Raw genomic sequence first — 25396 nt, forward strand, 5'->3', positions numbered from 1 at the left:
ATTCTGAATATAAATATTCTACCTAACCTTAAGGGATGAAAAATATGAAATGGAATTTTAAATCATGAGGACAAAACATGCATCCTTCTAAAAAGGATCTTAGAAATGGCAAAATTGAATCTCCAATTTAGGAGAACTAGTAGCATAAGTTCTCTACAGAACTCCAGAGCAAAGTTAAGAGTTAACTTTTTTCATTTTGTGAGATGCAATGTCTCACTCGTTAGATTGAAATCTTCCAAATTTGTGAACAAAATAGCACATGTTTTGTATATAGATGGTATTCTCCTCTGCATGGGGATCATATAAATTTCGTGAGTTATTACTTGATTGTGAACAGATGATATAGTGGCTTGATATTTATTGAAGTGTAATGTTTTACTTCCATGAAAATGCTATGTAGGCAGTTCCTTCCTAGTTATGTTCTGTTATGCTTCAACAATGTGGTTTTTATCTAATGCCTTGCATAACAATGGAAATAAATTAAAATAATAAATCACAGCATAAGAGAGTGCTAAATGATTTAATATAAAATGCAGAATTTTTCATTGTATTTCATAACTACCAATTGTAGTATCTTACAGTACTCTTACATGGGACATACAAGTGCATACACACATGGATAGAGATGCAGCGAAAGTCTTGCATGTTGGCTCTCATATGAACATTGGAATGAGCTGTGGAGAATGAAATTGAAGTGATTTTCAGGATCTCCGAACAACAGGAGCAGGGCCTAGGACAAGGAAGACCCTCCACATGATGGCTCTGACTCTGCAGCAGAGGTAGGTTCACTTACTCCATTCTACTCTAGTCAATTACAAGTTTCTTTGTATCCCAAAAGAAAGAGTCCCTCTGTCAAATACTTGAAATCTGTTCTCAGCATTTGTCTGCCAAAGGGCATCCAGACATTGACAACGAGATTTCTGATAGCTGGATATGGCTGCGCCTTCTTCTGGTCACACAAAGAAAGCCTCTGTGAGAGAAGAGTGAGCAAATGTAAAGAGGTGTCTGCTGCACTGTCCTCAAATGATCAGCTGGAATGTACACCACAGGTGGAAGTGCTGAATAACTGCTTGAAGAAGGAGCACATTGCATTATAATTATTTATTTGCCTTGCATGCTGTGTAATCTTTAAGTCTGTCACTTGCATTTGCCATTGTCTGTGACAACTTCATCACCTTAATCATTCACAATTTAGATTCTGATAAGTAGAAGTTGGTAAGATACATAAAAGATGAGCTTATTTTTATTTCATTCACATTTTTATTATGCATGCACTTATAGTTGTATTTGTTCTGAATTGTTTTTTTCAGTATCTGAAAATCTGCAGGCTACAACAGCTGGTGAGGACAAATAAGGTCAGCTTAATAATGTATCTTATCATTGTCTCATAATCCTGCTTTGATGGAGAGGATCTGAGATTTAAATTTAAGATTGTTTCGCTGTTTTAAATGTCTGTACACCTCAAGATAGCTCCAATCTGCTTTATTTCTTGATATGTGTTATTTTTTATGCTATTTACTGTTGTCACTCTGTAAACTCCCAGTTTCTGCCTATTCTACTTAGACCACATGATAACCCCATCCTATACCTGCCTTTACATGGGCTATCCCTGTAGTTCTATCACTGTCATTCAGGCTTCAGGTAGAATGGCATTTGTTGCTATCCTTACCACCAATGTTTCAGAAACACCATCATGAGTTGCATATTGCTCTATAACCCCCCGTGTTGGTGAGGGATGGTATTTTCTGCACCTCCTTAGATATGATAAAAATCTCTCTCCTTGACCAAACTTTAGTTAGACTTTTGGGAGCCCTCTTTTTAACCAGACCTCATCCTTGTGGTAGAGACAGGAGACAGAGAGGTAGGGGCCTGATGGAAGAATTCTGCAATCACAGGACTAAATGGAAGGAAGTTATGTCAACAGCAGGCCCCAACCACTACAGACATGTTTAAGCACTCCATGGCCTTCTCTAAGCAAAATGAGTTACTGAGGTTCTGACTTTTGAGTGGTTCCGAGGAGTACTTTAAATTCACATTATTAGTGTATGTATGCAAAAAGCTGCTTTCTAAATGGCACATAGTTTTTTCTTTTTTTTTTTTTTAAATCAGCATACATAGTAATTCATCAAGGAAAAATCAATCTGTAAAAACATAGAAGAACCTTTAGAAAAAGAATCTCTTTTGGGCATGCCTTGCCACCGCTCGCTGAGCTTTTGCATGCTCTTCTCTCTCACTTTCAATTAACAAGCATCCTTCGCATCACTTACACTTCCTTGCTTGTGTATGTCAGCCTTCCTAGCCATGACACAAAATTCTTGAGGAGAGAAAGTGTTTTAACATGAAAGAGCTTAGCAGAGGTATTTAAAGGGATATCTGCATCCCATGTTGGAGTGACTGGGCCTACATCTTGGCTGTAGCCTTGGTTGTTGCTTCTCATTAGTGTTCTGGGAAAATAGCAGACAATAATAACTCAGACTCAGGCACTTATCATCGGAAGCAGACTTAGTTCAGGCTCCTGGTTTTGATCTGATCTAACCCTGACTGTTTAGTGTACTAGGTAAGTCAAACAGAGGATAAAGACCCTTGCTTTTGTAACCATAAATAGAGTGGATACATTTTCTTATCTTTTTTCACTTTCTACTTAACAAAGAGCTGACTGCTGTCTTTGTGACTAATCAGGCTTCCATTTAACTCAACAGATAAACAATGCTTGTTTAAGAAGTCCAAACACAGCAGGGAAGCCAGACCTCAGATAAAGCAGGAATTTAGGATCACTCACCCAAATGCCAAAGGTACTGGTAATCTGCAATTTAAGAGCCCCCTTGTAAACAGTTAAGTCTTACATTAAGGGGAACACTACCTAACCAGTTGCAAGATTATTATCAGAACTAATGTTGGTGCTCTGCTTGACAGTCAGTTAGGCCCATGAAACATCCACTCCCAACTCCTTTTCTCATTTAAACTTTGCTAATGTGAGAAAGGGGGAAGCCCACTGCCTCTTTTTTTTTTCTTTTTGAGGAAATAATGTCTGCTTTTCCTCAAAAGAAGAAGGTCTTTTGAATCAACATAATTTCCTTGTATCAACTCTTATGTGAAATTGGTCCTTTGGCAATACATAGTGTAGAATTTTGTGGGTTTTTTGTTTGTTTTGTTTTGCTTTGTTTTGGCATTATCTGCCTGCCTGCCACTATACTTTTCAGATATTTCAAAAATTGAAAAGAAAATATTTGATTTCTAAGCTTGTAAGAGAGGGGAGTTAATGAGATGCAGATGTCCAGTGGTGTTCATGGGAGATTAGTTTTAGGATCACTCCATTCCCTAAGCAAAATCCATGAATGGTCAAGTCCTTTACACAAAATGGCTTTATACTAGCGTGTAGGTTACATTTTTTATAATATCTAGTACAATGAATGAAGTATTGTATAGCTAGTTGTCATAAAAATTATTCAGAGAATAATGAATATGTGTACATGTTTTCATGACAGACAGAAATAAAAAATGCATTATTGTCCTTGTTTTATTATTATTATTTTATTATTGTTATTATTCTGTTGTGGGGATTGGCAGGCCTAACTAGGCAAAGAAAAAAGCCCAAATAGCCTTTGTCTAGACTCCTGTCTCCCTGTGTATAAGAATACAGTCAGGAAATGTAGACAGATATGAGTAGGAGAACAGAATTTATCAAAAGGCAAATAAATATTATACACTCAAATGTAGTCTCAGGGAATCTTAAGAAAGAATGGCTCCTACCTAGGCTAGAGTTGTCAGGGTGGGACCTGATGGAATCTTTAAACAAAAAAGGTAGTGCTTAGGATGAAACCAAAAAGCAACTGATGACCTCCAGGAAGGCATCACTGGTGTCTGGTGCATGATTGGAAGTGACACTTAGCTATTTGAGGGGACGGGAGTCCTGGGCCATCAGCCGTCTCGACCTGTCTCAGATGGTGATGGAATTTGGGTGATGAGTCCAGGTTGTGTGTATTGATAGGCCGCAGCTCTGCATCACCATGAACTCAACATTTTCAGGAGTATAGTGTTCCACAGCGACAAATCAAACATCCTAGTCAATGAGTGCGCACATGCATATAGGCACACATAATTGATTATAACAAAGAAAATGCACTCACTCACAACTCAAATGTATAATTACATAAAATTTATTTATACATTGTGTACGTACACAATAGTCTATATACAACAAATCAGTGTTTGCTTCCTTACTCTATTCATTTTTATTTCAGGAAGAGCCTTAGAAATAAGCATTATTCAAAGCAGTAAAGCATTTAAAATCACATTAATGGAGAATCAAGTATTTTTGTAGTCATAATAGAGCAGGAAAGCAGCATGAAGTGAACAAAGGGCTGCACAGCAGGAAATTTATGCTGGTGAAGAAGCAATTCACACCTGTTAACTACTGAGAACAAAATGAGACACACGACCAAGCTTTCGAAGGGCAATGCTAGTTTTCTCTTTAAATTAGCATCTTAAAATTTTACAAAATAATTGATCCAATTTAATGATTCAGTATATGGAATTAGTATAAAATGATGCTCCAACAATAGAAAATGTAGCAAGGAGAGAGGAAGAAATATTAGACAAAACATATTACTATATTCCACTGGGAGAAAAAGGGAAATTAATAGAAATATCAACTTACAAAGCAAAAGCAAAAACAAAAATGTGCCGAGCCTGTAGACTGCTGATCATAGGTATTACAATGAAACACAAGAGAACTATGCTGCTGTCACAATGAAATTTACTTGTATTGTGTTAATGACTCCATGTTCATAGCCTGCCTTCAGGATCCACAGACATACATTGTTAAATGGTGATAGGTTTGGAGGCACTCTGACTCACCTGAGGGAGAGGCTCTTATTCCAGGCAAAGGGTTAGCCAGGGCAGAGAATCTGACAGACTGTTCCCTCACACCAGATGGTCCAGGGCCACTTCCACATTGGGAAGACTTGTGTGAGGAAAATGGCGACCTAGGGTATACACCACTGGGGTTTTATACATTTTATGAATGGCAGATGGGAGAAGCTGGAAACCCCTTGGTGTGACGTGGAATGCAGGGTGCTCATCATGGCCAAGACAAGGTCAGATCCCAGCATCACATTCCAAACGTTCTGAGATAGGAGTGTCCATTTGATAGGGTGATCATCATGGAGTCCCTTTTGCTCCATCCAGACTAATAAACAGAAGTTTGCCATGAGATATAATTAAAACAAAACAAAAACACACTTGAATTCAATGGATTATCCTACTAATTTAACACCTATAATCCAAACACCGAATTTCTGTACCAATAAACAGATGGAGGAACTGAGATAAAGTCAACAAAAAGCTTCACATTCAGACTATTTTCTGTCCCATGTACCTCTCTCTCTTTCACTTAGATGCTTTCATTTGGCTACTTTTGTTTGGCTGTTTAATTTGCTTTACAGTATGACAGAGTTCAGATTCTTGCATGAATGCTTAAAGCTGAGAATAGTGACAGTTCACAGAAACCAAAATTTGAAAAAAGCAAAATAAACTAGAGCTATGGAAATATAGCAGGTGAGACCACAAGCTCAGAAGCATACTTAACCTGGCCTGTAGCTTTTACTATATAGCATTTTGCCTTGATACTGTTTATGAAAGTGATATTATTGTGCAATGTGTCTTTAGATAATGCAGGTGTTGAGGTCTGTAAAATGATATCCAAAGAATGATGCTTTGGCATGCTGTGACTTTGAACGGAAGGTAATTGGAAGATTTCAGAAGCAGACTCACAATTATTGTCTCTGTAACTTGTTCTAGTTGTTCTAAGTATTGTTCTAACACTTATTGTTGTTCTAAAATTGCCTCCAGTTCTCTCCAATATCTTTTTACTTGTAAAGAGACCATTTATGTTTCAACCATCTTACCCTGCCTTGAATTTCATCTTTTTTTTTTTATTTTGCATGGCTTCTATGTATACGTGTACTTCATAAATGGACATGTTTTGTTTTCCTGTGAATCTTCCTGCTTCCAGTACACTTCAGTAGACTTAATGAACTTTCAGTGGAAGAGACAGTCCCTTTATTCCAACAGAGAAATAACCTTTCTCTCGGAAGACCTAACCATAAAATGAATGTCAGTTACGGTGCCAGTGAGAAATTGTCTCCTTTTAAACCAGCCTCATTCTGCCTGTAGATCTGATTGGTTCCTCCTCTCCCTTTTTAAAAGTAGCTATGATCTCGCAGAATTAAATTAAACCATCATGCATTTCTGAGTAATCATCTTCTAGGGGTAACCACACTCATTAAGTTTGTGCTTTTAAAAATCAATACTTTCTTACTTTTAAAAGATTTATTTATTTATTTATTTATTTATTTATTTATTATTGGGAAAACAAATATACAGAGAGAAAGATCTTCAATCTGCTGATTCACTTCCCAAGTGGCTGCAATGGCTGGAGCCGTGCTGATCCTAAGCCAGAAGCCAGGAAGTTCTTCTGGGTCTCCCATGCAGGTACAGGTCCCAAAGTCTTGTGTCATGTTTTTCTTCTTTCCAAGACCACAAGCAGAGAGTGGATGGGAAGTGGAGCAGCCTGGAGATGAATAGGCACCTATATGGGATTCCAGCAGATGCAAGGCGAGCATTGAGTCACCGGCAACCATGCTGGGCCCCCAAAATATACATTTTCAGCATTTCACAAACTCTGCTTATATATTCAAGAAAATTTCTAGGCTCAGCAAAGCCTGTCAAGGCATAAGCAGCCACCAGAATCCCACTTTACCTCCATTATTCTCTGCTTGACATTTTCCTTCCAATGGCATTCATGTGTCCATTTTGCCCACATCTATGCCACTCAACATGCACTTTGGGCATTTTCCACCTTAAAATGATTGCTTTCCCAATGTATTTCACATTTTGAAGCAAATTTCTATTGTTTATGTTAATCCCAAATGTGAAAAAATTACTTCAATGCTGTTAGAGAAATGAAGAAAAATGTTTCCAATTGGTACAGTTTGCTTTAAATCTCTCTAAAGATCTGAGTATTTTCAAACGTTTGTATGAAATGTCTCCATGTTAGCCTTTATGCAAAAACTGTAATAAGCGTGCTGTCAAACAGTGTAATTTGCTTGTAATGGAGTGGCTTGTATTGAAGCTGGAAAGAGCTGGGCAAATGGACATTATACTATGTAAAGCAGCCACATGTTTAACATGTATTGTTTCTATGAAATGAGCACAATAACATCAAACACTCTGCCAAAATACAGGATTAATGGCATAGTCTAACTTTGCTCCCGTTCTCTAGTGGCCATGGCCTGTTAAATTTAAAGGTTAGGTGATATGGCTAATGTCAATAACTGAAACATAACTCGTTTAAGGCACTAATGAAGAGGAGTTGCTAAAATCTTGGCAAACCACGCATGAATCACATTGTTAACATTGAAATGCAGTAAGAGTGACACATCAGTAATTAGAGATGAGTTGTTACAATTTGTGAATAACATTTTTGTGGTTATGATAACATAGTAACAAAAACATTCTTCTTACATTGCCTACATTTAAATATTGATCCTATCACCCCAAGCCTTAGTTTTATCCTTGTTGAAATTTGAGTGCTCACAGCAGCTTCTTCAAGGAGTTCCTAATTTCAGACAAACAATGGTTATTTAGCGATACGAAAGTACACGACCTAAAACAATATTGATGTTGACGATGGTGATGGTAATGATGCCTGTCCTAAGGCTCATAAACTGATGAGTTTCACAGTTGCTTTGATCATGAATTGTAAATGCTTCCACAACAGTAGATTCATCAGAGATGTAGATTGAAGGCAGATGATAAATAATGGCAACATATAAAATCATCAAATTAGTCTGAGTGTTCCAAATCAAGAATTGCAAATGAAGGAATAATATATATTAAAAAAAAAAAAGCTTCACACAACCAGTTACCAACAAATTGGAAAATCTAGAAGACATCTAGATGGATTTCTGGGCACAAAAATTTAGTCATGAATCCAGTGCAAAGACTTATTTGGTGACTCCTCCCTTTGCAAGTGCAGGGATCGCACATGGGTGCCAGTTTGTATCCTGGCTGCTCCACCCCGGGACCCTGCCCCTGAAAGGGAGGCCCAGAGGAGGCTCCCAGCTGCCTTTCTAAGCTCCAGTTATTCTGATCATTTGTAGAGTAAGCCAGTGGATTGAAGATCTTTATGGTTTTACTTCTCTCTGTAAATCTGCCTTTTTGGTAATAATGATGTCTTTTTTTTTTTAATTGAGTCATGAAAATGTAGAAGGGTAAATACACCAATAACCAAAATGAACCCAAAGTGCAATTACAGAAAAGAAAAGAACGTATGCATCTAGAAAGACAAACAGAAGGACTAATGTATAAACGATTTCAGCAGAACTGTAATAGGTAGTGGCTATGCACAAACTAAACAGTGACATTTGGCTTTTATCATTCTAGAAGTGTGAAAGACAACAAAAATGGAATCCCATTCATTATACAGGCTTCCCAGAAAAGCTTAGAAATTTGAGGTGGCATTTTGTTGTGAAGGTACTATCTGGTTAAAATCAATGTTCGTTTGTCTTTCCACATGGCAGTGGTTTGGATAATCATACACAATGATGATGGTGTCATGATTTGTTCTTTTTGTTTGTTTGTTTTTTCCTAGAAAAGGTCAGAGGATTTTGAAGATTTTCAACATAAAGTGAAGAGAAATGTTTGAGCAAAAAGATACTCTTCTCTGATTTCAAAGATATGGAGAAATAAATTTCTGCACAGGTATTGGACTGCCATAATATCGCATGGCAACTCATTTGAAAGAAATACTTTTGGCTTCAAGTGAAAAATAAAAGTACAGATGTAATAAAAGAATCTGAAAGCCCCAACATCACTGGCCTGGCACGTGTGACAACAGAAAAGGTCTGAGGGAAGGGCAGGTTCCTGGGGGGAGGTTCCTTCACTGCTATAGCATTCTCAACAGTCTCCCTTGGCCTGCACTTTGGGCCCAAGTACATTCATTTAATTTGTTTTCTTCTGTCAGAGATTCCAGCCCTGTACTGTTGAGGAGTGAATATTTGAAAACATTTTCCTTTACATATAGTTTGGCCAGTTATTGCTTATAGTGAAAGGTGGATAAGTTTCAGTAATGTTACTATGGCCAGGATTAGGAATCACATAAATGTCATTCTTTGAGTGTAACTTTTTTTTTTTTGGAGGGTAGGGTAGTAGGGAGGTAGAGAGAGATAAGATTAAATCAACTGGCACTGACCCACCGGTATGGGCCAGTGTGTTGCAGAATAAATCTAATTGGAGCATGGGGAGATTCTAAAAGAAGAGAAAAAAAAAATTCTGGGCACGTAGAGGTTCTCCCGGGCTTAGGGATTCAAAGTATTTCTACCTGGGACTTGGGGCTACATTAAATCTAAGTAGGATTCAACATATATGATCTGTTATCAATTCAGCTTTTCACCTATAATTGCATAATGCAGGGGTAAGCATGTTATAAATACTCTAGAAATAAAGATAATATTGTCAAGGAATTAAGGGAATGCTCAGTTACTAGTAACAAATATAATGAAGTTTGAAAGATGAAATGAAATTTAAAACACACCAAAGTTGGCATATCATATGCAAAATAGAAAATCAGGATACTGAAACTACAGGTATTGTGGCAATGTCGGTTAAAATGCTATTTGGGAAGCACTCACTTAGATCACAATGCCAGTCCAACTTTGGGCTGCTTCTCTAATCCAGCTTCCTGCTGATGCATCCTGGAAGGCAAAACATGATGGATGAAGTGCTTAGGCCCAAGCCATTAATTTGGGAGTCATGGAAAATCTTGAGGATTCCTTGTTTCAGCCTGGGCAAGCCCTAAACATTTGAAGTTTAAACCAGCAGATAGAAGTGTTCTTTTTCTTTTTATCCCTTTGAAGTATATGAAAATTAATAACCATGGATAGTACATAACTGTATGTGTGTGTGTATACATATATATATATATAGAGAGAGAGAGAGAGAGGAAGAGAGAGAGAGTGAGAGAGAGAGAGCGAGTGAGTACGGTAGTTAATAGTTAAGTATATTTTCATTTCCCCTCCATGTATTTCAATTAGAAACATGAATTTAGGGATAAAATGAGCTGATTGGTCATGTAAATCAATCTCTTTCTTTCTCTCAAGCTCTCTCCTATATTGACATAAGTCATTTTTCAGCTGTTGGTTACTATCCAGTAAACTAGCTCAGCAACAAGTAGCTATTTAAAGTACAGTATTTAAAACCTGCTGCAGGTCATATTTCTAGCAAAATGCTTAAGGTAACCATGGTGATGTTAACTAAACCCAAGATCAACTTTATGTATGTATATCCTGCACACCTGTCTGAAAGCTCTATGGTTTTCATCTTGAAAGGCTTGATGCTGTTTAAATAAGGGGACTCATTTTTTCACCTTGCACTTGGATTCAAGATTATGTAGATAAATTTGGGTAAAAGTTTCGTTCATGAAAGCTGGACTGCTACGTGAAGACATTGCTGAATAACTGAAACAGAGGATGTTTTGATAGTGTATATGTGGTTTTGTTTAGTTTGTGGGTACATTTTGCTCATGTCTAATCCCTTGTCAAAACTCAGAACATCTCTCATCAATCTCTAACCCAGCTTGCTGCTAATACACACCAGGAAGGCAACAGGGGATGGCTGGGAAGTTGGATTCCTACTACCTATGTGGGAAATGCCAACAGAGTTTGGGATTCCTTGCTTTGGACCTGGTCTGGCTAAAGCTGCTCCGGGCATTTGGGGAGGGAATCAGCATAATGAAGAGATTTATCAATGTTTGTCCCAAATATGTGTCTGACTTTAAAAGAAATGAAAAATAAATATTTTTTTAAAAGAAAACTCAAGGGGTGGGTATAAAAAAACCTCAGTTTAAAAACATATAAATAAGTTTTACTTGAACTGAATTTGAATTTCCAGGAATGGCCATTCTAAAATTTGTGGTTGGGCTCAGTGCCATTTCATAAAAATAAATCAATCTAAAAAAAAAGGATGTATAAAAATTGTGGTAGACCTATGAATCTTCACTGGAGTACAACGGATTTACTTTAGAATTAATGTTGTTAATTCAGATTCTAAAAGCATGGACACCTATTGAATTATATCTTTAATTGATCATAGCTAATATTCAGGACTTAGGTGTTGTCAAACAAACAAAAACCCATTCCCTCTGTTTTTATACTATGATCAACTCAACATTTCTAGGACCTCTTAACGTGTGGGTATTTCTTCCTATTAATTAGAGAGGATGAATTTATGCAGTAGATACCACAGTAGGCTGTCTACTGCTCCAAATCAGCTCTGAAACTAACACAAATAGAAGGCTCAGTCAAGAAGGCTGCTCCCCTCCTCACCACATTAAATGATAGGTTTAAGCCACAGGCATTTCACTATGTCTTTGACAGCCCAATTCTGACTCAGGGTTCCCACAGTAACCACCTTGGGCTTAATAAGTTTGCTGAGTGGTGGCTCACAAAACGCAGGTAAGCATTTGGTTACATGTCCCCTACTCCCCTTTTTTTTTTTTTGGTAAAGGGTATCGCGAGGATTTAGATGAAAGGTTGGTTGCACAAGGTGAAGTGTGGGAGAGGAGACTCACAGCTCACTTCTCTCTGGGCACACCAGCCTTCATGAATCTCGTGTGGTATTTAGCTATCTGGACGCTCTCCAAATTCTGTGGTTTTGAGTTTTCATGCAAACATTATTATATCTACCTGGTTCCTAATAAATTGGGTGGGGACACTGAAGAAGACCTCTCTGGCTGCTGTTTTGGCCTTTGTGCAGCACTTTTTGCATCAGAGAATGACAGAGGACCCTTTCCGAAATGAGGAGGTGGTTCTCATTTATTAGACTAGGAATGGCAGAGAAAAACAGCGAGTGTAGGAGTTTCTATGACTCATTTTGAGGAACTTTAGTTTCTAGGATTTGCTTTTGGAAGGCAGATTTGAGTCAAGAAGCATAGATAAAAGCAAACAACAAAAAACATATGCTAATACCTCAGAGGTTAATATAATGGACTGAAAGTCAATGGGTATATCATGAAAAGTTCATGGAGGCATGGCATCTCTAAAGGTAGCATTTATTTTAGTCAAACTACTGTGCTTGAATACATTTGGTGTGTAAGAAGCATTCATTAAGGGATATATTATTGGTATATATTTATCTATTTTCCCATCACCTGTCTATATGTGCACTATAATCTCTACAGACAAATAATCTATTTAGAACAATGTAGCTACAGTGTGGTCTTCTTTGATGATCCAAGCTAAGTAATTTGGGCATTTTACAGTAATTTTCATGAATGTTTAAAACAACTTGAGGTATTCCATAATAAAGCAGTTAAAATATTGATCCTTTTTTTGTATTGGATCACATAGATTCAAATACTCTTAGTACTTGTAGGATGCTTGCACCAGTAATTTATTCTTTCTAAACAAGGTGTCCTCATTTGAAAAACCAGCTCTCTACACAAACATTACTTCCCAGTACGCTAATATTCCGTGTGCAGTTCACATATATGTATATTATATGTTTCTACTCCTGAATCATGGTAGAACTCCCATTGATACTTGTGGCTATACCTTCTGATGTTATGTTCCCAACCATTTCTTATATTTACCATGTCATGGCATATTTAAACATTGGAAAGTTCAGCTTGTAAAAGCATGCCTAATGAGAGAAGTCAGATCCAAAAGGCCACCAGAGAAAACAACTCTACAGAGACAGAAAGTATACCAGTGGTTGCTATGGGATGGGTGAAAGAGGAAGTTTGGACAAAAGAGGTTTCTTTATCGGGTAAGGGAAGATAATGCAGACAAAGGTGATCATTATATAATGCTTGCATGTATTTAAAGTTGTATACTGTAAAAGTGACCAAAAGCTCAATTTCATGTGGATTTTCTCAGATTTGCTTTAAAAGAGAAGGGACAGTTTTTAAATGTGCCACAGCTTGTTAAGTGCAGCATGTGGTGCTGGCATCCCATATGGGTGCTAGTTCAAGACCAGGTTGCTCCATTTCCAATCCAACTCCCTCTTAATGTTCTTTGGACAGTACTGGAAGATGGCTCAAGTGCTCCAGGCTGACACAGATTGAAGTTAAGATCCAGGAACTTGGTTCAGGTCTCCTAGGTGGATGGCCCTGGTCCCAGTATTAGGGCATCTGCCACTGCTTTCAAGACACATTGGCAGGGATCTGAATTAAAGGACAGTAGGTGGGCTTGCTGATGGGAAATGGGGCACATATGGGTTGCCAGCATAACAATCAGAAGCTTAACGCACACTTCCACAATACCAACCATTCTTAACTTATTTTATAGAAATAAAAATGACTTTTGTATAACATATTACCTGGAACATGAGATATATATCAGAGTACTCCAAAGAGACTTAAAAATATTTAAATCAATTATTTATTCATTGGAAAGGGGGATATATTTTGAGGAGAGACTGAGAGAAAGATCTTTCATCTGCTGGTTTACTCCCTAAGCAACTGCGATGGCCAGAACTGAGCTGATCCAAAGCCAGGAGCCAGGAATATCCTCCAGGTCTCCCATGTGGCTACAGAGTTCCAATGCTTTGGACTGCCCTCAACTGCTTTCCCAGGACACAAACAGGGAGCTGGATAGAAAGTGGAGCAGACCGGAAAGGAATTGGTGCCCACATGGTATCCCAGCATATGCAAGGCAAGCATTTTAGCCACTAGGCTATCACACTAGACCGCAAAATACTTTTTTTTTTTTTAACAGATGTTCTGGAAAATTTATCCAATCCAGCCAAAATTTATTTGGAGTACATTCCTATTACTAAATAACGCCAAGTTTTCAAAAGTGGTCATGAGGAATATAGCTGAGTTATAAAAGTAGATATATAAAAAAGTAATCCAAGTGGCAAAGTGTCTGGATGATCTTTATAGTTAAATCATTTAATTTGAAGAGTAGTCTGTAAGATCAGATCTAATGAGAATTGGAACTATTTGTTCTGTATGAGACAAAAGCCACTGTCTATTTGTAGGTCTTTGAGCATTACTGTAACTTGTTTGTATTTCCTACCTGTGATCCTCTCTCTCGTTCCAGAGCATTCTCAGGTTCAGCATGTCGGTGTGGAAGTAAGATGCCCATTGCGGTTAACCAGAGCCATTCTTAATATGTGATTATGTTGACACACAATCACACATACACACACATTTGATTTCCTCTGCACATCTATTTAAAAAGCTGAGGTTTTAGTAGAACCCTTAGTTCTTTGTTCTTTGTAAAGTTTCTAACATGTTTTGATATCAGCTGATTTTCTAAAAATATTTTAAATAAAATATGAATTATTCATAGAGTAATTGTTTTTAGTTTAATTACTTGTAATACTGAAAATGCATTATAATGTGTAATTATATTTTTGCAACATAATTACTAAGTATAATAACAATGTATAATTCTTTATGAGATTACGTGAAGAAAATTGCATTGCTCATAAATAATGTTATAATAGTTAAACTTTGGAATTCAAAATGATTTTGTGGTTTGTTGTTTTAAATAAACCATGTGATCATTTCACAGATCAAAATAAAATGTTTTTCTGTTTAGAATGAATGAGACAGCACTTTGAAAACAAAGTTTTACAAATTCTGATATCATAATGTATCTTCATGTTTTTGTTGATATTAAAATATGATTTAAACCAAGACACAATCGAATTGTATTGTTCCAGGGCCCAACTTATGTTTTGGCTATACAAGTACTTTGAGGAAGTTATATCTCCTATTTTGGGTCACTAACTCTTTTTCAGTAACTGATTATTTTATTGAATTCAACTAGACAAGATAATCAGTATTTTATGTACCTTTATTGTAGAGGGTTTTTAATTGGTGAAATTTACAATTAAGAAGCAGTTTTTCTTCACTCAAAATTTAAAGGAACTTCATATGAGTAATGTTAACGTCATTTTTTTCTACATAATATAATTTTGGGATTTAAGGAAGAAACAATGTGTGTTCTAATTATGTGTACTTGACAGCAGAACATTCAACTATGTCTAAAGACATGTTTTCTTAAATTATTTTACCTCATTTTCTATATAATAAAATGCAAATTGGAATCTACCTCAAGGAATTATGTGTTTTGGTAAAGGTATCATAATGAATTCCCTCCCCCCACATGAATCTGTGCACTAGAGAGTTACAAAGTTCTTTGTTAAATGCATTGTCATCATTCCACCACAAACACAATACTGCTGTTTCTCTACAGAGAAAAAAAGCAGCTCAATTCAAAAGTATTAAAAGCACACAGAAATAGGCTTGTGGAGAGAACTTACATATGCTTGAACCACACCGATGCTTATTACAGTCTCAGGTTACGGTAACTGCTAGTCAGAAAGACAACCCAGCTCTCCTACACTGGTGCCATCGATTCAGTGACTTGAGCCGTCACTTCTACATGCCAAGTTCTACAAGTGTGGAAAGTTAGCTTCAGGATTGCTGCTGATATCTAACCCAGATATATGGTAGAAGGTACGTGGGAGAGGAAATGTCTTAACTGGTTCCTTAACTGTTGGACCAAATGTCCTCAGAATTCTGAGCTCGAAAAGTTGGAGTTCCTCAGACAAAGTATAGTCATGCATTGATACATTTCCAAGACAGAGTTTAAGTTGCAAAACAAACTTCAGAACAGTTGAGAAACGAAAGCTAAAATCAGACAAGCGTAGGCATTTTAATCAAATGTGTCTGAAACAAGAATCAGAACACATGCATTGTTGAAGGACCAGGACTGTGGGGTCTTAGGTCCCCACCACCTGCGGTGCCCGCGTTTCAGATGGAGTCAGAGGGAGTCCCGGCTTCTCCATTTTGGACCTAGTTTCCTACGGATGCCGTGGGAACTGTGGAGGATGTTCCAAGTGTCACCCGCGTGGGAGCTGCAGACAGACTTGCTGTCTGCTCGTTTCACCCAGGCCCAGCACTGGCCATCGGAGCACACCTGGGGAGCGAGGGGGCAAGTGGGAGATCTCGGTCTCGCCTTCTGTCTAACTCTCAAATAACTCATCTTTTTTTTAAAGATCAATTTATTTTTATCGGAAAGTCAGATATATAGAAAGGAGAAAAGACAGAAAAATTGTCTGTCCGCTGATTTATTCACAAAGTGGCTGCAATAACAGGAGCTGAGCCAATCCAGAGCCAGGAGCTTCCTCTGGGTTTCCTACAGGGTCCCAAGGCTTTGGACCACCCTGAACTGCTTTCCCAGGCCACAGGCACAGAGCTGGATGGAAAGCAGGGCCGCTGGGATTAGAACAGGCATCCATATGGGATAGTGGTGCAGGCAAGGTGAGGATTTTGCCACTAGGCTACTGCGCTGGACCCAAATAAATAAATCTTAAATATACGCGCGCACACACACACTCCTCTTCTTTTGTACATTTCAGTTTACTAATGTTTAATCACAGAAATATTACAATCATTGCCAGGACAAGTTAACTGTAATGATAATATATCTGAAAATGTGTATCTATCAGAGACAATACTCTTATTTTTTCTCTTGATAAGTATATACTAATATATGGAAAGCTGTTTTGTTGCATTATGGAATGCATAAATTATCCATATACCAAAAATGCTTAAATTACATTTTAATTTTAATGTCCTTTGTTTTGTGAGAAAATAATTCCCCATGTTTTATTTAGGCATCGATTCATTTTTTTTTTAACTTCTAAAGTAAAATTAAACTATGTTGTAAGAGTAAAATATTTTCTATAAACAATTATTTTGAAGTAAGCTCTCTTTCTAAGGATTTAATTTATTTATTTGGAAGAGAGTGAGAGATACAGAGAGAGTAACAGAGTGAGAGCTAGCGCTTCTGAGATCCACCAGTACGCTCTTCTAATGGGCACAGCAGTTGAGGCAACTCCAGGCTATCCAGGACCGGCAGCTTCCTCTGGTTCTACTGCACTGATGGCAGATACCCTAGTTCTTGGGCCATCTTCTGTCAGTAGGGAGTTTTGTTGAAATTTGGACGATTGTGACAGGATCAGGCCACGGGTATGGGATGCTGTTGTCAAAAGGGGCGGCTTAACTTGTTATCCCACAGTATTGGCCCACAGGCAGCTCTTCTCTGTTGGATGCTAAGCTAAGACAGATGCAACCTATAGCAAAAATGGATGCTCTTGTCTCTGAGTATCACGCTGGATGACATTCTAATAATATACATGGGTGTATCCATTTTTAATTGTTTTGCACCAAAACATGTATCTATTAATTCTCTTCTTTAAGAACATTTGTAAGTGCTTCGTGTATGTTCTAGGTACATTATCCTTTGCTAGGAAGTATCGACACATAGAAATCTGATGGCAAGGATAGCACTTCATGCTGTTTTGCTTTTGAAGTATTCATAACCTGCTCACCAAAAGTTTTTGAGAGAACTCAAAATCTGAATCTGAAGAAGAAAGAGAACTCAATATGTCCTTAACCTGTAGAAATATAGCTCACTTAACCTATCACTCATACTCATACTCTCTGAAAAGCATTTTTATTTATAATTGGAAAAACAAAATTTCAATCATTTGAAATTACAATTAAGTGTATGTATACATAAAGCATTCATGGATATTACATATGTATGCATATATACATGTATAAACATGCTAAGGATATTACATATGCATGCATATATACATGTATAAACATGCTAGTGATTTTAGGTTACAATGATTTCTTTTTTTGCAGCTGTTCTGTATTTTTACAGGTTTATTTATTTTTATTAGAAAGGCAAATCTCCACAGAGAATGAGAGATAGAAAGATCTATCTGCTGGCTCACTCTCCAGATGGCTGCACCCTGAAACCAGGAGGCAGGAGGCAGGAGGCAGGAGCCAGGAGGCAGGAGCCAGGAGCCAGGAGCCGAACCAGGAGCCAGGAGCCAGGAGCCAGGAACCTACTTGGGGTCTCCCCAGTAAGTGTAGTGTCCTAAGGTTTGGGCCTTCTTCTACTGCTTTCCCAGGCCATAAGTAGGGAGCTGGAAGGGAAATGGAGCAACACTGATATGAACTGGCACCCATATGGATTCTGTTGCGTGCAAGGAGAGAATTAGCCAATTGAACCATGGTGCTTAGCCCTAGAATAATTTCTTATAATAAAAACTTAGAAAATTCTTTTCCCTTTGGCCTAGAAGAAAATAAAATAAAAAAGAGCAAAGTTGATAAATATTTAATATTTTTCTGCATACATTTAATGATTACAAATCAGGCAATCCTTATTCCTATTCACTGACATTTAATTAATTCCTTTTTTTCTTTTAGGTTTTTATTTATTTTTATTAGAAAATCAGATATATAGAGAGAAGGAAATAGAGAAATATCTTTTGCCCAGTGATTCACTGTCCAAGTGGCCACAATGTCTGGAGCTGAGCTGATCTGAACTCAGGAGCCCAGAGCCTCCTCAGGGTCTCCTATTTGGGGGCAAGGTCCCAAGGCTTTGGGTTGTCCTTGACTGCTTTCCCAGGCCACAAGCAGGGAGCTGAATGGGAAGTGGGACTGATGGGATTAGAACTGATGCCCATATGGGATTCTGGTATATTCAAAATGAGGACTTTGGTCGCTAGTCCACTGCATCGGGCCCAAACTTACCTTTGCTTATGAAGAACTGAGGGGCATGCCATGTGGGCATTTGCAGGAAGAGGACCTTAGCTACTAGGCCACCGTTCTAGGTCCCATTTAATTAATTTGATCTCCATTGCACTTCATTCATGTGTCTGCCATTGACGGGCAATTATGCTTATGTTCCAGAAAGCTTTTATTTGATTTCCTATCAAGTATTTTGATGCAAAAATTTGAGACCAATATGGGTATAGTATATTTTGGTAATAATTAGTTAATGTTTAATATTAACTAATTATTAATATTCAGATAACTAATAAACATGTTTACTTATAATAACTCACTTTCATAGACATCCTTGAAAATTGAATAAATACAAAATAGAGATTTTGTCTAGCCAATATAAAATGTGATTATGTGTCACATTAGACACAGAAGAAATATACCATTGGAAAAAACTCCTTGGAACTCTGCCTGGTGACAGATTAGAAGGGATCAAGGTTAATGGAGTAGCTGGAAATGATACTTACATAAAAAGTAGACTGAAAATGAAAGGTGTTATGTAAGAGATAGATTACCCTAAGCAGTAGATAGAAAACAAGACCTCATATAGACACGAAAGTCTTAAATTTCTACAAATTGCAAAAGGCAGGAAATAGTGCTTTGAATGATGCAACTATAGAACTAAAAAGATACTTTTTTTTCCCTGGGAACTTTCAGATGTTATTAGTGCTTTCCAAAGGAGGAATACAAAACTAGTTAGAAAATTAATATAATATGTTCAAAAATCATGTTTGAAGCAAGCTATATTTCAAAAGTTCCATTTTCCCTTCAATAGGTAAATTTCAGTATGTCTGCACCTATACACATTGCTTCTTTAAATATGTTTGTTATTATTATTATTATTATTGTAATTTTGTAAAGTAGAGAGACTTGGGCTGGTGCTGGGGTATAGCAAGTTAAGACCGCCTGCACTGGTAGCATCCCGTGTGAGCAACAGTTTAAGTTCCAGTGCTTATACTTCTGATCCAGCTTCCTCCTAATGGCCCTGTGAAGGCAGCAGATGATGGCCCAGGTGCTTGGGCCCCTGTACTCACGAAAGACCCAGAGGAACCTTTTAGCTCCTGACTTCAGACTGGCCCAGCTCTGGCCGCTATGGTCATTTGGGAAGTGCACCAGCAGATGGAAGACCTCTCTCTCTCTGTCTCTCACTCTCGTTCTCTCACTCTCTTTCCTCACCCTACCTCCCTCTCTCTCTCTAGCTTTGAATTCCAAGTAAACGAAACAGAGAGAGAGAGAGAGAGAGAGAGAGAGAAATCGATGCTCCAAACTTTATTTCACTTTCTAAATGTATAGAATAAGCAGAGCTTGGCCAGGTTAATGCTAGGGGATCAGAACTCACTCCAAATCTCCCACAAGCGTGTGAGAGACCCAGGTAACAAAGCCATCACCTGTCATCTCTCAGTGTATATGTGTGAAGCATGCTTTATCAGGAGCGAGGCGTGAGAATAATAACCAGCCGCCAGAATAAGGAATTTGGGCCTCTCAAGTGGTGATTTTACTGTATCCAACCCCATTCTATACAGGTTACTTCTGACCAACTTTCTTGTAAACCCTTTTATCACTTCATGTGTTGTAATGAAGTGGTTCAACTTTTTGATAGAAATGAAATCTAATGTATTTGAAGACTATGCTAGTATGTTCATAGTTTGCACAAATAACCTAAGATTATACATATATTTTGTAGGAAATAATTGATAAATAAAGATTTTTAATCACAGTGTAATTATATATTATAGGAATAGGAACATTGAAAGTACAGTAAAATTGGCAATAAAATTATATTTTTGAAAGTTCTTACAGTAGGTATTTTGAAATTGCTTTTCTCTGCTAACTCCACAGCATATGGATAGAAGTTTCAAAGCAAGTGACATTTTAGAACTGTCTTTAATGAATTTTTCATCCAAATGGCATTGGTGAGTCTTGAGATATAGCCAACTCTGTTATAATTAAAGTTTCTTAAGTGTCAGGAAAGTGATTAATGAAAATGGCAAAATTTTGTGTTTCTGTATCTATGAGATGTTTTTCATACTTAAGAAAGCATACTTTTGCTTTGATACTGTTTTTAAAAATATGATTATTTTTACTACCAACAGGCTTTTATTATGAAATATATAATGGTACACGCATGAATAAAGTTGGTAGAAAGTACTTCAGTAGTTCCAGATACCAAGTCATATCTCATTACAGACAATTAGTATTTCCTCTGAGAAACTATAAAGGGAAAGCATTTAAAATGTCACAAGGAAAAAAACACACTATGAGTGTTCAGAGAATTTTAATATTTTCAACATGCAACTTGTGGCTTTTAACTATAAAATTCACAAAGGAAAGTTTGTTACTTTAAAATTCTATGTGAAGATTCTTAATGGACAGGATAATATGAAGAAAAGAACAATAATTTTGGGGGGATGATGTTATGGCATGTTGGTGATGCTTGCAACACTAGAATCCAACGTTAGAATGTGGGTTCAAGTCTGAACTGCGATCCCTGATAATGTGCCTGAATTTCCCTTGTTAGAATAAATTTTAAAAGTTTTATTAAGTATTTTAGGCTTTCATTACTAAATAAAAAGTTACCATTATTAATGAGATCACAGTTTTTACACAAAATTTATAATGGTCAAATTGTGATGTTTATGGAATTCACACAGGATAGTTAAAAGAAAATGAACTGTATATATAGCAATAACATTGCAACTTGAAGTACCAATGAAATAGTTTTCTATTTTTCATTTATTTAGTTACAGCTTTTGAAAGAGAAGAAAAGAAATCCTACACTTATTATTATCCTCCTTAGGCCTTTAAGAACCTATAGTTAACACCATGTTTTGTTCACCAAGATGTTAAAGATTTTATTGTGAGTTTTGTCTAGGAGTTTTAAACTAAAATATTGCCAGTATTTCATGAAGCAAAATAATATCAGAAAAGTAATAGAAGTGATGAGCCAAACCTAATTGTTTCTGAGAGTTTCTGAACTTTTTATGTCCGGCTTCTATGGTTCCTTCCTTTCTTCACCTGTGCAGTCTGTCTCCCTGCCTTTCCTTCTCAGCGGCGTCCTGCCAGTTACCACCGCAGACCTCTCTGGATTGCTGTAACGCTGTAGAAGTCAGCAACTGAAGAGCAAGAACCAATACAGATGGGGAAGGAAATGGGGGAAATATAGAAGACATTGAGCATTGTGGGCTAGAGGTGAGTGAAATGTATTGACTAACAAGGAGATGAGAGAGGAAAAAGGTTAGGACCACAATGTCTATAAAGGAGTGTTACTTTGAATGTTACAGCCCTTCTACAATGCACATCCTTTAAATAATGCAAAGAAATATCAACATTTCCAGTTTTGCTGGAATACGTTTTAAGCAAAACACGACTCTGGGTTTTGCTAATATGAATTAAGGCTTTGAAAGGTTTAAATGACATTCAGGTATACATGTTCATTTATTTCTTCTTTGTTTCAAATGATCATGTAATGACATCAAAAACCTTGAAAAACTACGTCCACCCGTTTTGATGAAATGGCTGGGGAAGGTGAAAGGAATGGCAGTATGGAGGAATCCTCACTGTGAAGGATCCTGGCGTGTTCAGTACTGTTACTCTCTCTAGGAGTTCTTTGTGATCTTTTCCATACAAAATCATGTCCACAAGGGCTTGACAGAAGCAAGCGAACATGTTAAAGTATGTTTTTTGTTGAACATTAGGTAATGCTCGGCATTCAGTACAGTATTTTAGGTGCTATTTGGGGTGCCTACTTCTTGAATTGGAGTGACTGTCCTTGCTTCCATATTCAGAGTCTACGAAGGTAGCCTTGACAGGTTCAGAATCCACATCTCTGCCCTCCTCATGGAAGACCAGGGTCACTCCCAATTTCTGGCTAAGGTCCAACTGATGTGGGTATTTGGAGAATAAAACAGCAAATAACAGATTCCTAAAGTCCTCTCTTCCCACTTAACCTTTAAAATAAATAAAGTGAATGTAAAGTAAATAAATTAAGAAAACTAAAATGTTAATGTAATAATAGGTAAAATAAAAGTGAAGTATAAAAAATAAAATGAATGTTGCCATAGAGCTATAGACACTTATTAAATGAGCAAAGCATGATTTGAAGAAATCAATACCTTTTTTGTTTTCTTTTTCATTGGACAGGCACATTTTTTCCCTTTATTTATTTACAGAGAGGAGATCTTTTATTTATAGAGAGGAAGACCTTCCTGACTTACTCCCCAACTTCCTGCAAAGGCCACGCTGAGCCAATCTGAAGCCAGGAGCCAGGAGTTTCTTCCAGATCTCCCACAGAGCTGCAGGGCCTCAAGGTTTTTGTTCGTGCTTAACTGCTTTCCCAGGCCACAAGCAGAGAGTTGATTGGGAAGTGGATCAGCCAGGATAGTAACCAGAGCCCGTATAGGATCCTGGTGCATGCAAGCAAGGACTTAGCCACTAGGTCGTTACGCCAGGCTTGAAATTCAAATATTGCTGAGAATAAAGTAAATTTTTCTGAGACAAAAGCAAAATGAAAACCAATTAAAGGGAAAAAAACGCAGAAAAATCTTTCCCAATTGGGGAGAACATCTGTATTTAAACCTTAAACATATGACAGTATATTTTAACTAGGGTCCTACCAATTCGATTAAGACACACAGGAGAGGACCTTTGAAACAGTACGCAACATCATTATTATGGACTAGAATGTGCACACATTTTGAAATTTTCATATCAAAGTAAATTTACCTTTTTATTTTGTTTTATTCTATTTATTTTGATTCCATTTTGCGTTAATTGCTTAAATTGCCCTCACACGCTAGAGTACTAAAAATTAAAATATAATTAATTTCCTCCCTTTACACCTGGTGAACCTGCCTCCAGCAGAGTGACATGTCCTCATTCTTGATTATTTCATATTACCATATGGGAAAATTAAGAGCAAGAAATATCACTATAGTTTAACTTGTTGAACAATATCTCTTACAACTTGTACTAGATGCAGAATGTAAACACAAAAGACTCATATAAAATCACTTGGAAGGAGAAATTCAAAAGTTCTCAGATGCTTAAGAGGAAGTGTACCTTTTAAAAGATTATGCATTACAATAGCAATTGTATGTTTAAACTTATTTGTCCAAATAATATTACATTCGCTCCATGTTTTTAAGTGACAGGGAAAACTGAAAAGTTGGGTTGGTTCATCTGAACTTCATCTAAGAATACGCACTTTAAAAAGAGAATAGATTCAAATGAACTCTAGATGTTGATTAGCAATTGTAGCACAATTGAGATCATACTGAAAATCATGTTCTGATTTTATTTACAAGAAAAATAAGGCTTCGTTTTTCCAGATAATACATATTTCTAAATTTCACCTCTAAGAGCTTTATATTTCAGAGCTTTTCAATGACACTTGTGTGTGTATTTATATCCTTTTATCCATAGATGCATATATATATATTTATTAAACTCACTACTGTAAGTTTTCCTTTATAATTTCTACTATCTCATATTTTACGTATCATGTCTATCATGTTCTCATGGAGCCAGCATTGTGGCACAGTGTGTTAAACCACCGCCTATGGTCCATGCATCCCTTATAGATTCTGGTTTGAGTTCCGGCTGCTCTGCTTTCGATCTAGCCTCCCGCAAATGCATCTGGCAAAGCAATAGAAGATTGCTTCAGTACTTGGGCCTCTGCACCCACATGAGAGACCTGGACGGCATCCCAGGCTTCCGGCTCCTGCTTAGCTTAACCCAGGTCGTTGTGACCAGGGTGAACTGGCAGATGGAACATTTTTTCTCCGTCTTTCCCTTGCTCTTTGCCTTTCAAATAATTAAAAATAAATAAATCTATAAAGAATGACATAAAATGTTTTCAGATATATATGCTCTATTATGTAAATTGCTTCCCTAATATATTTTAGACAACTATTTATTCTACTTAGTTAGATAAGCATTTCTACAGTGTTTGCATTTTTATTTGTATTGATCTTTCCTTCTTGAGATTAGCTACATTGTAAATTTTGTTCTTCACTTTATTTTCTATTTCTCAAAACTATATATCTTTTTAGTACTTTATAAAAGCAGGACTGTGTCAGCTATAATTTATTCCAGAGTATAGCAAATTCTTTGGAACCAACTCATAATCCTAGAGTAACTCATTTTCTTCACGTGTCCTAATTGTCTTTTGGGCATATTTTTTTTTTTCTTTCTTACTGTATCTACGCAAAGGCACCAAGAATTGCTTTGTAAGAAAGAATCCTTTTTGAACAGCATTTAAAGAGGAGCTAAAGAGCTTCAGCGATGGAGTTGTTAACCAGCTCATCTGGAGCCTCCTGAATTTCCAAAGCTTGCCTTTTGTCTTCCTCCTCCTCTTCAGCATGTATGTATTACATGTGCATGTATGCTTGCACACAGATGGGTAAACATCCCAGCTGACACCTTAGAGTATCAAACAATGGATGATCTTTCTTGATCATTGACCCACAACCTCACCCCCCAGTTAGGATTTTATACGCAACGTTACTACAGTGTTCTCTTAGTTCCACTCCCAGAAGTGTTCCAAAGCACACAGTTTAAATGAAAAGATTTGGACAATTTCACCGGCATCTGTGGAAGTATCTGGAACCCTCAGAGAGTTTTATTTGGTGGAAGTTTCACAGACTTGAACATTAAAATATTTATTTTGACTTGTTTTTTTTAAGCAGGGGAACTAACAAAAGAGATTTTCCATTGGCTGGTTTACTACCCAAATAC

Source organism: Ochotona curzoniae, unplaced genomic scaffold (genome assembly GCF_017591425.1).
Source record: "Ochotona curzoniae isolate NIBS_2020 unplaced genomic scaffold, NIBS_Ocur_1.0 contig_64, whole genome shotgun sequence".
NCBI classification, from domain to species: Eukaryota; Metazoa; Chordata; class Mammalia; order Lagomorpha; family Ochotonidae; genus Ochotona; species Ochotona curzoniae.